Source organism: Diospyros lotus, chromosome 10, assembly GCF_014633365.1.
Source record: "Diospyros lotus cultivar Yz01 chromosome 10, ASM1463336v1, whole genome shotgun sequence".
Lineage (NCBI taxonomy): Eukaryota > Viridiplantae > Streptophyta > Magnoliopsida > Ericales > Ebenaceae > Diospyros > Diospyros lotus.
Window position 1 is genome coordinate 21984641 of NC_068347.1, and position 14577 is coordinate 21999217.

Here is a 14577-nt window from a genome sequence, read left to right on the forward strand (position 1 = left end):
GATAATTTCTGTCTTGTTTCCCTTCTTGGTAAAAAAAAAAAATCAAATTACTAAAAAATTATGGATAAATATTGCAAAAAATATAAAACTATAATAATTACTCAAAAATAATTGCTTATACGCTAGCTAAAAATAATTACTCCTCACATCAAGGTTGATTGGGAAAGTAATTATTCGTCATTCGTGCTTTTCGTGTTGTTAATTTTTTTTATAGTTTATGCTCGTGATTTTTACTCTTGATATGTCATGGTAAAAAGTACACATTGAACAAAAAATTAATTAATAAATAAAATTAAATGGGTTAACCTAGATTAATTGGGTCAACCCAGCGACGAAAGACGATGCAGGTGACTACTGTGGCCTACAAGACATCGAAGTAGGCCACGAGGGGGCCTCCATAAAGGTCATCCCTGTAATATCTCAAGTTTAAATAAATAAATATATCATTATTACGTCAAATATTACATATTTCGTGATGTTAAGAAAATCTAGGAGGCAGTTTAAAGATCTTATAAAGCCGAATCAATGGAAGGGAATACCCTGGAATGTACATGTCTAAAAAGAAAGAAATATCATTGACAAATGTTTCGAGATAGGATTTTTTAAGTCAAAAGAAATAAACTCAGAAACTATTTTCGGTATAGCTACGAAGTAGTCTAGAAAACCAAAGCATCACGAGGGACTACCAAAAAGGCAACACTGGAAGGCTATAAGAATGGCATAAGGAATGACCCTGAAATAGGATTGGGGAAAAACAAATGGATTAACGACCAAACGTGATTTTTCATAAGTTTCGGGCCTAAGTGTAATTTTTGAATCTTGGCCGAAAAGTAGAAAAACAAATCTCGGAGAATAAAATGTAAAAGAGAAATTCTAAGGGTCATTGTGGAGTTTTCGGGAACTTAATGGGCTACATGAAAAGGCCTACAATAGACTTAAAAAAATTAAGGGGGTTAAACTGTAAAACTTCAAAGAACAGCCATGGCCACCATCAGCCACCACTACTGCCGCTTGCTAGCCTCCAGTGGTCGTTAGGGAGGGTTACCTCAAGGACCATCATGGACGCCAAGGCATGAGGAGTCGTTTGGAGCAGGGTATGGATTGAGAAATGGATAAGTATGGCCGTGATTAGACAGAAGAAATGGTGGGTATGGTCGCAAGTTGCCAAAAATTTGGGAAAGGGGTTTCGTGGCAAATCATCGTGATTTGAGGTTGGGTAAGGTCGTATCAAGCATTTAAGGCTTGGATTAGACTACGTATTGCTCGTTTAGGCTCCAAAATCGAGTATAAATAGGGGTTTCGAGGCAGCCGATTTCATCAAAGATTAAATTTCAAAGTACTCATGCTAGAGAGTGAATCGAGGGTTCTAGATAGAGGGATTTTGCTCCTTGGGTTGAAATGATCGATTCTGGAAAATTTCATGAGATTTCGTGTAGGTTTCAAGGGGTTTTGAGCTTGGCTGAAGTTTCAAGAAAAATCGCTAAAGTCAAACTGGTTTTAGGCGATTTGGGGCATCTCCGGTTGTGCTTTCAGACACCCAAGGGCACCAAGGAGATCGTCCTGAAGTAGGCTTCAAAGTGGTGCAAGAAAATCCAAGATCGAAGCATCGCCAGCGACTGGCAAGAGGTTGAAGACAACCAGCGCGTGAAGGACAAGCGCTAATCAATTTTTCAGGCATGTGGGGGCGTGTGCCAAGTTAAATATTTTTGAATTTTTTAATTATTTTCAAAAAAAATATTTTAAGATTTTTGATGAAGGAAAATTTGAGAAAATATTAGAGGGGATATTTTTTTTTTGAAGTTTTGAGAGGAAAAATGGTGAAAAATTAGAAAACAAATATGAAAATTAGGAAAATCAGAAGTATTGATTTCTTGGATATTTATTGATCAGGAGGAAATTTGGCTATAGAATTTGGAGATTTACATGATTTTTTAGGTTAGCACGTTCTTCGAGAAATTTTAAAAAATGAAATTAATGTGAGTGGTTCTACCAAACTGAACATAAATTTCATGCAAATGGTTATGACTTGTAAGTGGTTCGACCATAAACCCGATTTTTGTGAATGGTTTTATCATGTTGTCATATCTTGATGTAAATATGTCATGTAGATTGCATTTACATGTTATGATGAAATGTGTATATGTTCACGATGATATTTTTGATCATACATTGCATCTGTTTGAGAGTACAGGCCGGCATCATTGCTCTACCAAGAGTGCACTCATACACCTTTGCCTGGTAAGGAGGTCGTAATTATAAGGAATAACATTAAGGTGCAGTCAGCTCAAATGAAAGAAAAAAGAATGAGGACATTTTGCATATTGCATCCATGTACAAAATATGAATTTTATACTCTTGCTTAGATGATTCATCATCTAATTTGGACTTTGTCTCTAGAATATGTTAAGTTTGTATAGCAATGGCTCTAATAGCGAATAGGGGGGGTGAATTGGGTTATTTAAAAATTTGTTTGAACTTTGAAAATCTTTTTGATGAAAAATAAGATTTTAGTGCAAGTGAGGATTTTGAAATGCTTGGAATAATAAATGGAATAAAAAGAACAAGCAAAATAAGAAACATAACGATATATAGTGATTCGGCTAAAACCAAACCTAATCCACTATCTTACCTCCTCACTAAGGATTTTTTAACCAATCCACTAAAAACCTCAAATCTCTTCGGATAGACCCTCTAACAACAAGCTAGGATTTTACAACTTCTTGCTTAACAAAGCAAGCCCTCTAGCAACAAGTTAGGTATTACAACCTCTTACTTAAATAAGCAAGCCCTCTAGTAATAAGTTAGGTAAACCAAGAATAATAAAAAGGAGATGATCTAAAAGTAGACATTTTTAATTAGTTACAAGATCTTTCAATATAAATACAAAACTTGAACAAGATAATACAAATGATAAACAAAGCCTTTAGAGAGAAAAATGAAGAACAAATGAAAAAATTAAGCTCTTGAAATAATGAACACTTGAAAGGTTGAAATCAATCCTCTTGATTGATTTGAATCATCTATTTGACTTGTATTTATAGTGGCTTGAGAGCCCATTCACGAATCTTGTCGTTGGAAGTAGAAAGAGCACTTGAGAGAAGTGGACAAACTAGTAGGGGTGTCAATGGTTCGGATTGGTCTGGTTTTATAAGAATTAAGTAACCGAACCATTTTTAACGGTTTCGAAAAAATAAGAACCGTAACGTAACCATTACATATATAAAACCAAACCATGACCAATCTGTCGCATCAGACCGGTTTCGGTTAGGTTTTGGTTCCATCCAATTAACATTAGCTTCTAAACATTTTTGCAAAATATGAAATTACAAACAAATTTGTTAATTAAAATAAACCCATAACTTCATTAATGCTTCAAATCTTGAAGTAAAAGTAAAACAAAATAATTCATAGACTATTTCATCAAATGAGATTACATCGACCATTTAGTATAACAATACCACATAAAAGTCTAGAAATAAAAGAGTTCATGAATAACTGTAGATTTTTAACCAACCTATTATCTCGGCCAAACACAGATCAAGCGCAATAAACAGAAAAAACTGAAAGCTTTAAACCATAACTCACTCACACAAAGACACAACAATATACGTGTTCGGATCAATAGATCCGACTCACGGCAGAGACTTCGTCTCTAGTCAATCCACTAGATCTCAAGTTTACAATCGATTACAAGATCATAAAACGAAAAGAAAAACAATATTGTAATACAACTGAAAAACAGAAACTAAAACAAGAACAAGAGTAGATCTGTTTTATACTGATCTCGCGATCAAGAATAAGAATATGTTCTATCAGTCTATTAACCTCTCACGCCTCAGGCGTTTAAAACAACATAGAGATTAAGCAATAAACTCTCTTACCGATTGATCTTACCATGGAAACAACCAACCAACCGATCGAAACAGAGATCAGAACGAAGGATTCACGGGATGTGTCTCGCTTCAAGAAATCGCCAACTAGGGTTTCAAAGAGAGAGAGAGAGCATGAGGAAAATATCAGAATGTTCTGAGATTAGGTCATAACGTAGCCCTTATATAGTAGCGCCAATTGGATCAGGAAATGGGCTTGGGCCAACAATGGACAAACACCACAGAAATAGATATGGGCTCAGCCCATAATAAAACTCAGTAGCCCACAACAACATAACATGCATGATAATTAACAGCATATAACAACAATTAATATGAGTCACAATTATATTCAAAAAACAAATATGATATGCATCTCAATATCATATAATAGCATGTCATCATTCTGATAAATCATTAAACAAATTTTGAATCACATAAAATCAACAAATTCCACCTTGATTCAAGAATGGATTAAATAACGGATAATGACTAGAAACCCCTGCAAATCTTCCATAACTACATAGGAAGAATATTGAGCAAATCTAGAGCTGGCTCAAACTTAACTACAGGAACTGATTTAGTTAGGATATCTGCATGATTTATTAAAGTATAAATCTTTTCTATTTTGACCTGACCTTTAGATATAATATCTCTAACAAAATGAAGACGCACATCTATGTGCTTGGTTCTCTCATGAAATGCACTATTCTTTGAGAGATGAATTGCACTTTGGGAATCACAATATATCTTAGAAATTTGGTCACCTAAACCTAATTCTCTAACTATTCCCTACAACTAGATACCTTCTTTCATAGCTTCTATTAATGCAATATATTCAGCCTTAGTGGTTGATAAAGCCATTATGTGTTGGAGATTTGCTTTCCAACTTATCACATTTCCACCCAAAGTGAAAACATATCCTGATAAGGATCTTCTTTTATCTAAATCAGCTGTAAAATCAGAATCACAATAACCCTTAATGCTGCTAGAATTTTCAGCATTTGGTTTAAACACTAAACCCTTATTAATTGACCCCTTTGAATACCTAAGAACCCACTTAACAGCTGACCAATGTTCCTTAGAAGGATTGCATATGAATCTACTTACTAGGCTAACCCCATAGGCTATATCAGGCCTAGTACTTATCATGGCATACATGAGGCTTCCCACTGCATTGGAGTAAGGAACCTTCTTCATATACTCAGCTTCTTCCTTAGGTAAATTTCCTTTTACAGTTTGAAGCTTAAAATGGGGAGGAATAGGGGTTGAAATAGGTTTACAACCTTCCATATCAAAGAGACTTATCACTTTCTTTAAATAACTAGATTGGGACAAAGTCAAGGTACCTATTTTCATATCTCTAGCGATATCTATCCCTAAAATACGCCTGGTTGCTCCTAGGGTTTTCATTTCAAATTCTGATTTTAGGGCTTGAGTCAATTTATTTATTTCTTCCTTTTCTTTACACGCTATAAGCATATCATCTACATATAAAAGGAGATATATGAACAACTTTTCTTTAAGCTATTTAAAATAAACACAATGGTCAAAGTTACACCTAGTGTAATTTTCTTTGAGCATAAACTCATCAAATCTCCTATACCATTGTCTAGGAGATTGCTTTAGACCATAAAGAGACCTTTGCAATAAGCAAACCTTATTCTCCTTACCTTTTTCTATGAAACCTATAGGCTGATCCATATATATTTTTTCTTCTAGGTTTCCATAGAGAAAAACAGTCTTAACATCTAATTACTCAAGCTCTAGATTGTGTAAAGCTACTAAGGCTAAAACTAACCTTATAGAGGTATGCTTTACTACAAGGGAGAACACTTCATGGTAGTCTATGCCTTCTCTTTGGGAAAAACCCTTGGCAACTACCCTAGCCTTAAATTTGGCTAGTTCTACACCTGGGATACCTGGTTTTCTTTTGAATATCCATTTACAACCTATAACTTTCTGGTCTTTAGGTTTATTTACAAGAATCCAGGTTTTATTCTTTTGAAGAGATTCCATCTCTTACTTCATTGCCTTTAATCAATTTGTTCTATATTTACTGGAGCTGGCTTCTTGATAACTAAGAGGTTCTTCATGCTCTATTGAATCTCTAATATTAAGAGCATAGGTCATCACATCAGCATGGGCATACCTAGAAGGAGGTTTAATCTCCCTTCTCACCCTATCCCTAGATAGGACATAATCATCCAATTCTGGAATGATTTCAGTTGAATTTCTATTATCCTTACTCTCCATTTCAGTTTCAGCAAGATCTTGAGAGCTCGACACTTGAGGACCATCTTGGCTAGTCTCTTCTACATTTTCATTGATTCTATCTATTTCCACCTCAAGCTGAAATTTATTAGCTTGGTTTAGTTTAGCATTTTTCACCTTATTTGGGGTATAGAATTGTGATTCTTTGAATACTCCATCTCGACTGATAAGAGTTTTCTTTTCTTCAATCAGCCATAATTTGTATCCTTTTACCCCTTGAGGGTATCCTAAGAATACGGCCTTCTTAGCTCTAGGGTCTAATTTCTCTTCTTTCTTATGGACATAAGCAATACATCCAAAAGGTCTAAGGTGGTTTAGAGATGGGATTTTCCCACTCCACAACTACTCAAGAGTCCTAAATTCTATTGTAGAGGAAGGAGATCTATTTATGAGGTAACAAGCAGTTGAAACTACTTCAGACCAAAATTTCTCGGGCAAGTTAGAGTCTTTCAAAAAACATCTAACTTTGTTTAGGATGGTTCTATTCATGCGTTCAACAACTCCATTTTGCTGAGGTGTTTCGCTGCAAGTTCTATGCCTTGCAATGCCTACTTGTTTGTAGAAATTTGAGAATTCTTGATTGCATAATTCCAGGCCATTATCTGTTCTAAGGGTCTTTATTTGCTTTCCTGATTGCAACTCTACATAGGTCTTCCACTCCTTAAATTTAACAAAAGCTTCACTCTTATGCTTAAGGAAATAGACCTAAACCTTCCTAGAATAGTCATCTATAAAGGAAAGGAAATATTGGGTGCCTGAAAGGGAGCTAAGGACTTGGGGAGATCCCCAAAGGTTGGAATGAACATATTCAAGGACATCTTGGGACTTATGAGTTGCAAAAGAAAACTGCAACCTATAAGACTTGCCCAAGGCACGTGTCTCACAAAAGTCTAGATTACCAATCCTCTTAGGATCTAAGATTCCTTGTTTACTTAATTCTAGTAAACCTTTCATTCCTATATGACCTAGTCTCCTATGCCACAAGACAGTGTCATCATTTTCAGAGGATGAAACTGCAACACTACCAGAGATAGACTCTCCTTGAAGGACATACAGACCTTGCTTACGGATTCCCTTAAAAACTACCATGGATCCTTTAAACACCTTAAGGACTCCATTTTTCGACTTATAAGACCCCCCCATTCAAATCTAACATACCTAGGGCAATAAGATTTCTTCTAAGATTTGGCACAAATCTCACATTATCTAAAGTCCTATATGCTCCACTTGACATTTTAAACCTAACTGACCCTAAACCAGTTACCTTGCAGGATTGATTATTCCCCATTAGGACTTTACCACCTTCTATATGCTGGAAGTTAAACAACTAGTCTCTCCTAGGTGTCATGTGAAAGGTACAACCTGAATCTAAAATCCAGTCATCACTTATGGTATGTTTTGTCATAATTAAGCCTTTTGCACTATCATATCCATCAGAAATATTTGCTGCATCTTGATTACTAGAGCTTTCCTTTTCTAGATCCTTTTTTCTTTTGTAACAATTCTTTCTTACATGACCCTCTTTCTTATAATACCAACATGTTCTAGTTTTTGAGGATTCCCTACTAGATCCTCTAGACTTGGAATTTGACCTCGTTTTACTTCTACCCCTTGAATTCCCTTTGCCTTTATTCTTAGATTTCTGTTCCCAGTTACCCTTTACATTTAAGCCTTCAGCACTATTTATTTTCTTGTCTTTCTTATCATCTTCAAGATCCCTGTATCTTAAGGCAGACACTACATCCTCTAAGGATAAAGAAGTTCTACCATACTGCATTGCAGTCCTTAAATCTCTATATAACTCAGGCAAAACATTTAAAAGGATTACAGCTTGGTTCTCTTCAGAAATATACTCATCTATGTTTTCTATAGGTATTGCAATGACATTAAAGTCATCTAGGTTTTCTTCTAGGGATTTAAAGGTATTCATTTTAAAACCAAATAGTTTTCCTTTTAAATAAATCTTACTGGTTAAAGATTTAGTCATATATAGAGATTCTAACTTATTCCATACCTTTAAGGCAGTATTTTCTTTGTTAACTTGCCTAAGGACTTTATCAGAAAGATTTAAAATAATTAGACTATAGGCTAATCTATCCATTTTACGCATTTCAGGGGTAGGAGGGTGTTCTACTTTATCTTTCTCAGTTACAGAAGGTTCATCCAGTGCTTTAGAGCATTGGTTTTGAACCAATACGACAGTCATTTTCTTTTGCCATAACAAAAAATCACCACTACCATCAAACTTATATAATTCATACTTAGATGGAGCCATTTATATGAACAATAAAACAAAATGGTAATTACAGCTAATATTTGAATTTATTGAGATTATTCAGACAGGATTTAAAGTAAAAATAGAAACAGACAAGAATAAACACAAATAAGATTTCAATCTTATTTAGATTTTATGTACGAGGTCAAAGGTTTGAAAAATTAATTTTCCAGAAATTAATTAAACCTTAATTAGATTTTCAAATACAAACCAGAACATACGACAGTATATATTTCAGAATAGAGTAAACAACATATTACTTATTCAAGATCAAAAATATACAAAATATTTAGGGCATGCAACATATATCTAACAGACTAAAGTAGACAAGTATATTCATACATGAAATTAGGGCAAAAAGAGTATGATATGAGAAACCCTTAGATCTTCAAAAAATCTTACCAGATTTGAGATTTACCTTTCGGATCTGAGACTGCTTGACCGGGATCTTGGATCCCCGTGGCTCTGATACCACTTGTAGGTTTTTAACCAACCTATTATCTCGGCCAAACACAGATCAAGCACAATAAACAGAAAAAATCGAAAGCATTAAACCACAACTCACTCACATAAAGACACAGCGATATACATGTTCGGATCAATAGATCCTACTCATGGTAGAGGCTCCGCCTCTAGTCAATCCACTAGATCTCAAGTTTACAATCGATTACAAGATCATAAAACGAAAAGAAAAACAGTATTGCAATACAACTGAAAAACAGAAACTAAAATAAGAACAAGAGTAGATCTGTTCTATACCGATCTCGTGATCAAGAATAAGAATCTGTTCTATCAGTTTATCAACCTCTCATGCCTCAGGCGTTTAAAACAACATAGAGATTAAGCAATAAACTGTCTTACTGACTGATCGAAACAGAGATCAGAACGAAGGATTCACGGGATGTGTCTCGCTTCAAGAAATCGCTAACTAGCATTTCAGAGAGAGAGAGCACGAGGAAAATATCAGAATGTTTTGGAGATTAGGGCATAACACAGCCCTTATATAGTAGTGCCAATTGGACCAGGAAATGGGCTTGGGCCAGCAATGGACAAACACCACAGAAATAGATATGGGCTCAGCCCATAATAAAACTCAGCAACCCACAACAACATAACATGTATGATAATTAACAGCATATAACAACAATTAATATGAGTCACAATTATATTAAAAAAATATATAATATGCATCTCAATATCATATAACAGCATGTCATCATTCTGATAAATCATTAAACAAATTTTGAATCACATAAAATCAACAATAACAATAACGAACAACAAAAAAGAAATAAATAAAAACTAACAGGTTAAAATCACAAGTAATAATATATTTATGCGTATGTATATATATATACTCAAAAAATTATAATATATATACAAGTATAATATCAGTTCCGATTTGGTTCGAACCACGGTTTGAAAAGAAAAATCAGTAACCAAACCAAATATATCGGTTCTTAATTTTTTAGAACCAGAACCTAATCGTTGAACTATAGAACCAATCCAAAAGGCACGATTTGGTTCGGTTCAATTTGGTCCGGTTCACCTGTTTTCAGATTTTTTTGACACCTATACAAACTAGTCATTGGATGTTTTTGTGACACAAATGGTCTACAGATGAGTAAAAATTCAAAATCCGGTCGACAGTTGAGTGAAAACGATCGACAAATGCAAAATTGCATTCTACCGGTCGATAGATGCAAGGCAAGAATTCTATCTGTCGATAGAAAAGAGAAAATTGATTGACAGTTCGAGGACAATCGGTTGACATATTGCTATGTATATTCGTTTGCATGCATAAGGAAACAAGGGAGCTTTCAAATGGAGTTGTTCAAGTCAAGGGAGCAACAACATTATGAAATTAAAACTCTTTGAAAAATAACTTTTTGGAGCTTTTTAATCAAATAAAAATCATAATACATCAAATAAAAATCTATCACATTATGAAATTAATTTTCACTTAATAAGTATTATTATCATTATTTTAATCAAATAAAAACATAATATTCCAAATACCATTAAGAAATTTATCGCAAGATATTTTAACATTGGATTTAATTTTTTATTCAACAATTTTTAACACAATATTTCAAATATCATCAACAGATTTATAACAAGATTTTTGACATTTAATTTTATGATAAAATTAATTTTTATTTTGGTACTTAATAAATCATATAAAAGAAATTTAGAGCACCAAGATAATAAAAATTAATAAAATAATTACGTCATAAAATACAATTGAATTTCATCATTAAAATCATGTTAAAGATAAAAACATTAATCTATAAAGAGCATGCATAGTTTTTTGCCTTTAAAATTGTTTTGCTTCATTTATCAATGATTCAAAATCATTTAGGAAATTCTTTTAAATCTTAATACTTGTTTTTGTAAATCTCCATATGTATAAGAATGTAATTAATTTGGTTTTCATATTACCAAAATAATACTTGATATTGAAATTGATTTTTGTTGAAAACCATAAACTTGTCTCACAACTTAGAGATAAAAAATAAATATTATTTTTCATCATCAAAACAAAACACAAGTGTAAAACATCAAAATATTCGAACGTTCTAGATGGAGATTGTAGCAGAAACGATGATGAAAGAGACATATAATGGCACTTAGCAAAGTGCATGATGTATTGGTTGTATGTTTATGTAGCCTTTGTATTTAAATTCTGCTACTTTGAATTCTGAATGTTTTAAAAAATGACGTTGTATAAACCTTATTTTTGGTTAATGTTAAAGTTAAGGTTCGATTCTTACTTCTGCTATCATTTAAGTACCTAGTTTAGCTTATATGTTGTATGATTTTTCATGCTAGCTGGGTAGATGAAAATTTTGAGAGTTTTGTATTATGTTGAGATTGTTTCTAGAAAAAAAAAAAAAAAAAAGCCTAGAATTTCCTAAGTTATAACACGCTTGGAAAATGGGGTGTTACAATCCTTGTAGCCCAAATACAGTAACCATAGGGGCAGCAAAGGCCTTTGCTAGGATAAACCCCCACGTGGGGGAGCTAAGGCCTCCACCAGGGACAATCAAGGCCCTCGTGGAGGGAAAACCCATGTGGGGGCTACACAAGGTAGCCAAGACCCCCGCGGTGGTGGCCCTCAAGGGATAACCAAGGCCCTTGCGAGGAACAACGCCTACGTGGGGGGTAACCCCTTAAGGTCTCCAAGGCCTAGGCTATTGTATGTAGATGGAAGCCTAGGGGTGTGGGCTACAACCGCAAGCCTAGGGAAGGGGATCCTCCTCCCAAACGTGAGATAGTTGTCAAAATATTCCCTGAAGGCAGGAGGTCCCATGCAACGCACAAACTAGATAACTTCGATGCTTGAAAATCCTTCTAGGAAAAGGATATGTTGAGAAATTTATATTTTGATTTACGAAAAAAATTATTTTGAAAAATCTTCTTTCAGTAAATTTGGTTTATAGATGATTTTCAAAATATTTTTCTATTTTTTTTAAAATTAAAGAACTTCATACTCATATATATATATATGTATATATCCTTCAAAAGAGTCCTATATGGTTTTGTATCAATGAAGCATGATGTTAAGTTTTTGAGAAAATATTTTTAAAAATCGGCTAAGTATAAAAAGCCCTTTACAAAAATAATCGAGTATTACTCAGTTTTGCTTTCAAGTCAATCGAGTATTGAAAAGACTCAATTGTTTATTGTAAGTTTTGACTTGAGCATGTGTTATGCAAAATCTATATTTCTTAAAACTTCAATCGACTATGACACTCTCTATAATTGAGTATTAATATTTTAACACTCGAGTATGCTTTGAGATTAATCGAGTATCTTTATAGCATTAAAATCTGAGCATACATTGAATCAAGTAAATCTTATATTTTAATCGACTAATGTACTTGAATTAATCAAGTATTTATACCTGTTAGTTGAGTGCTTTACACATCTCTTGTTTTTTATTTAAAAAATTAATCGAGTAATATTTTGTGTGTGTTGCAAGTTAGTCGATTATGTGCTTTTAGCAAAATTCTCTTAGTCAAGTAGCTTATGCGTACTCTCTGTTTCTCAAAAATTAATTGAGTAAAGCCTGTTGTTAATCGAGTATATGTGTTTCTAAAAGTCAAGTATCTTTTTGAATTAGTCGAGTAAGGTTTGGTATAAGGGCTCACTCCCAGATATCTCGCTAGCATAGGAATCCAAAAGGAGGTCCCCACAAAATTTATATAGATATGACTCAAAATGATTCCAATTCCAATCTTGCTCATTAACAACAGGAGCTAGATAAATAAATATATCATCTTCCACTTAATAATCTATTTAAGTCTCAATTGCCCATACATTTCAAAATGTATGGCAACAAAAATTTCTAATCACAACATAAATCCTTTTTTCACAAGCTCTCAAAACGAACCCCTAAAGATCTTTTGGCTGGGATGTCTCTGTACACACACACTAATCCACCGGCTCAGGTACCACTCGCCTCACCCTCAACTACAGCCTTGCTCTTACATGGAATGATGCAAAAGCAAGGGTAAGCCACAAGGCTTATCAAGTATAATATAAAGCAATGAAAGCATTATGAATCAAGGCATGAATAACAAGAAACGAGCAGGGAGTAACCACTTGTAACATTTCATAAACCATATCATGCCTTACCCTTTCACATTGCAACACATATATGCAACTATGAGCATACAAACACATTTTTAAACATCAACAAATATGAATACATACATAGGTGCACACAAAACTAGGGGTGTGAAATTGGTTATAATCGAACTGAACTGCCCAAAAATTACTAATTGAACCGAACTGACCGATAATCCTAGTATAACCGAACTAACCAAAATTGAAATAACCGAACCGAACCGACAATAGCCAGAGAGTTTCCAATCCCCAATCAGAACCGATAATCCTAGTATAACCGAACATGAAACCAAAATGATTTTCCAGTCCTTAATTAGAATTTCCAAAAAAAATGAACAAGAATCGAAAATTGCCAGAGTTTCCCAATCTGAATTTTCCAAAACAAGTGAACAAGAATCACTGAATCAGAAATACGTGTACCTTTGAGTCTTTGACGCAAGAGTTGAGGTCGCTTAGGATCTTGTAGTGCTTGGGAAGAAAAAGGGCCTGGTCGACGAGCTTCGAAGCACACGTCGTTATCACCGATTGCCCCTCCACCACTTCGACAGTCGCCACTACTAGCGCCACCGCCATGGCCCAAATCTTGGAATAACCCTCGTCAATCGTCCAAGCACATGGAAAAGAAGAAACGAAGATGAGGGATGGCGAGGTGAAGGTTAGGGTTTAATTCGGTCGGGTGTGGGTTCCGTGTTTTGGGGCTGTCGAAATTGATCTCGTAGTCTCACCTGAGAGAGAGAGAGAGAGAGAGAGAGAGAGAGAGAGAGAGAGAGAAGGGGGTGCGGTTATGCCTCAGCACATGAACTAGCAGGCGAGGGTGGGGGGAGATAGAGAGATAGAGAGAGGGGGAGGGAGTGTGAGTGTTTGTGTCGGTCGTGTGGGTTCCGTGTTTGGGGGGGGGGCGGTTATGCTGAACTCAGATGGTTAGTTCGGTTAACCGAATAACCAAAAAATTGAAGTATTGCAAATCGAACCGAACCGTCTCATAAAAAAATCGAACCGAATTAACTGAACTAAATTATTTCATCAAAAAAATCGAACCAAACCGACCAATTTGGTCGGTTCGGCTAGGTTAGTTCGGTCTAACCAAACCACTGCTCATTCCTACACAAAACATACGGTCCTTGTGACCCATTCAAACTTAGCTCTACTGAAGGCCTATGCACTCAAAACTCCTTATGGTACTTGAGGCCCATTATACTTTTAGCTCAACCCAAGACCCACACAGTCCTTGAGGCCCATTCAATAGCTCAAGCTAAGACTATGCACTCAACAAAGCTCCATATGGTACTTTGGGCCCATTCTGCTTTTAGCTCAACCAAAGACCAGCATAATCCTTGGGGCCCATTCAATAGCTCAACCTAAGGCTATGCACTCATATACTCACCATGTGGTCCTTGGGGCTCATTCACGATAAGTTCAACCCAAGACCAACACAGTCCTTGGAGCCCATTCAATAGCTCAATCCAAGGCTTTAAAACACATACATTGCCATACAAAAATAACCATATGCATAAAAGATTTTCCTAC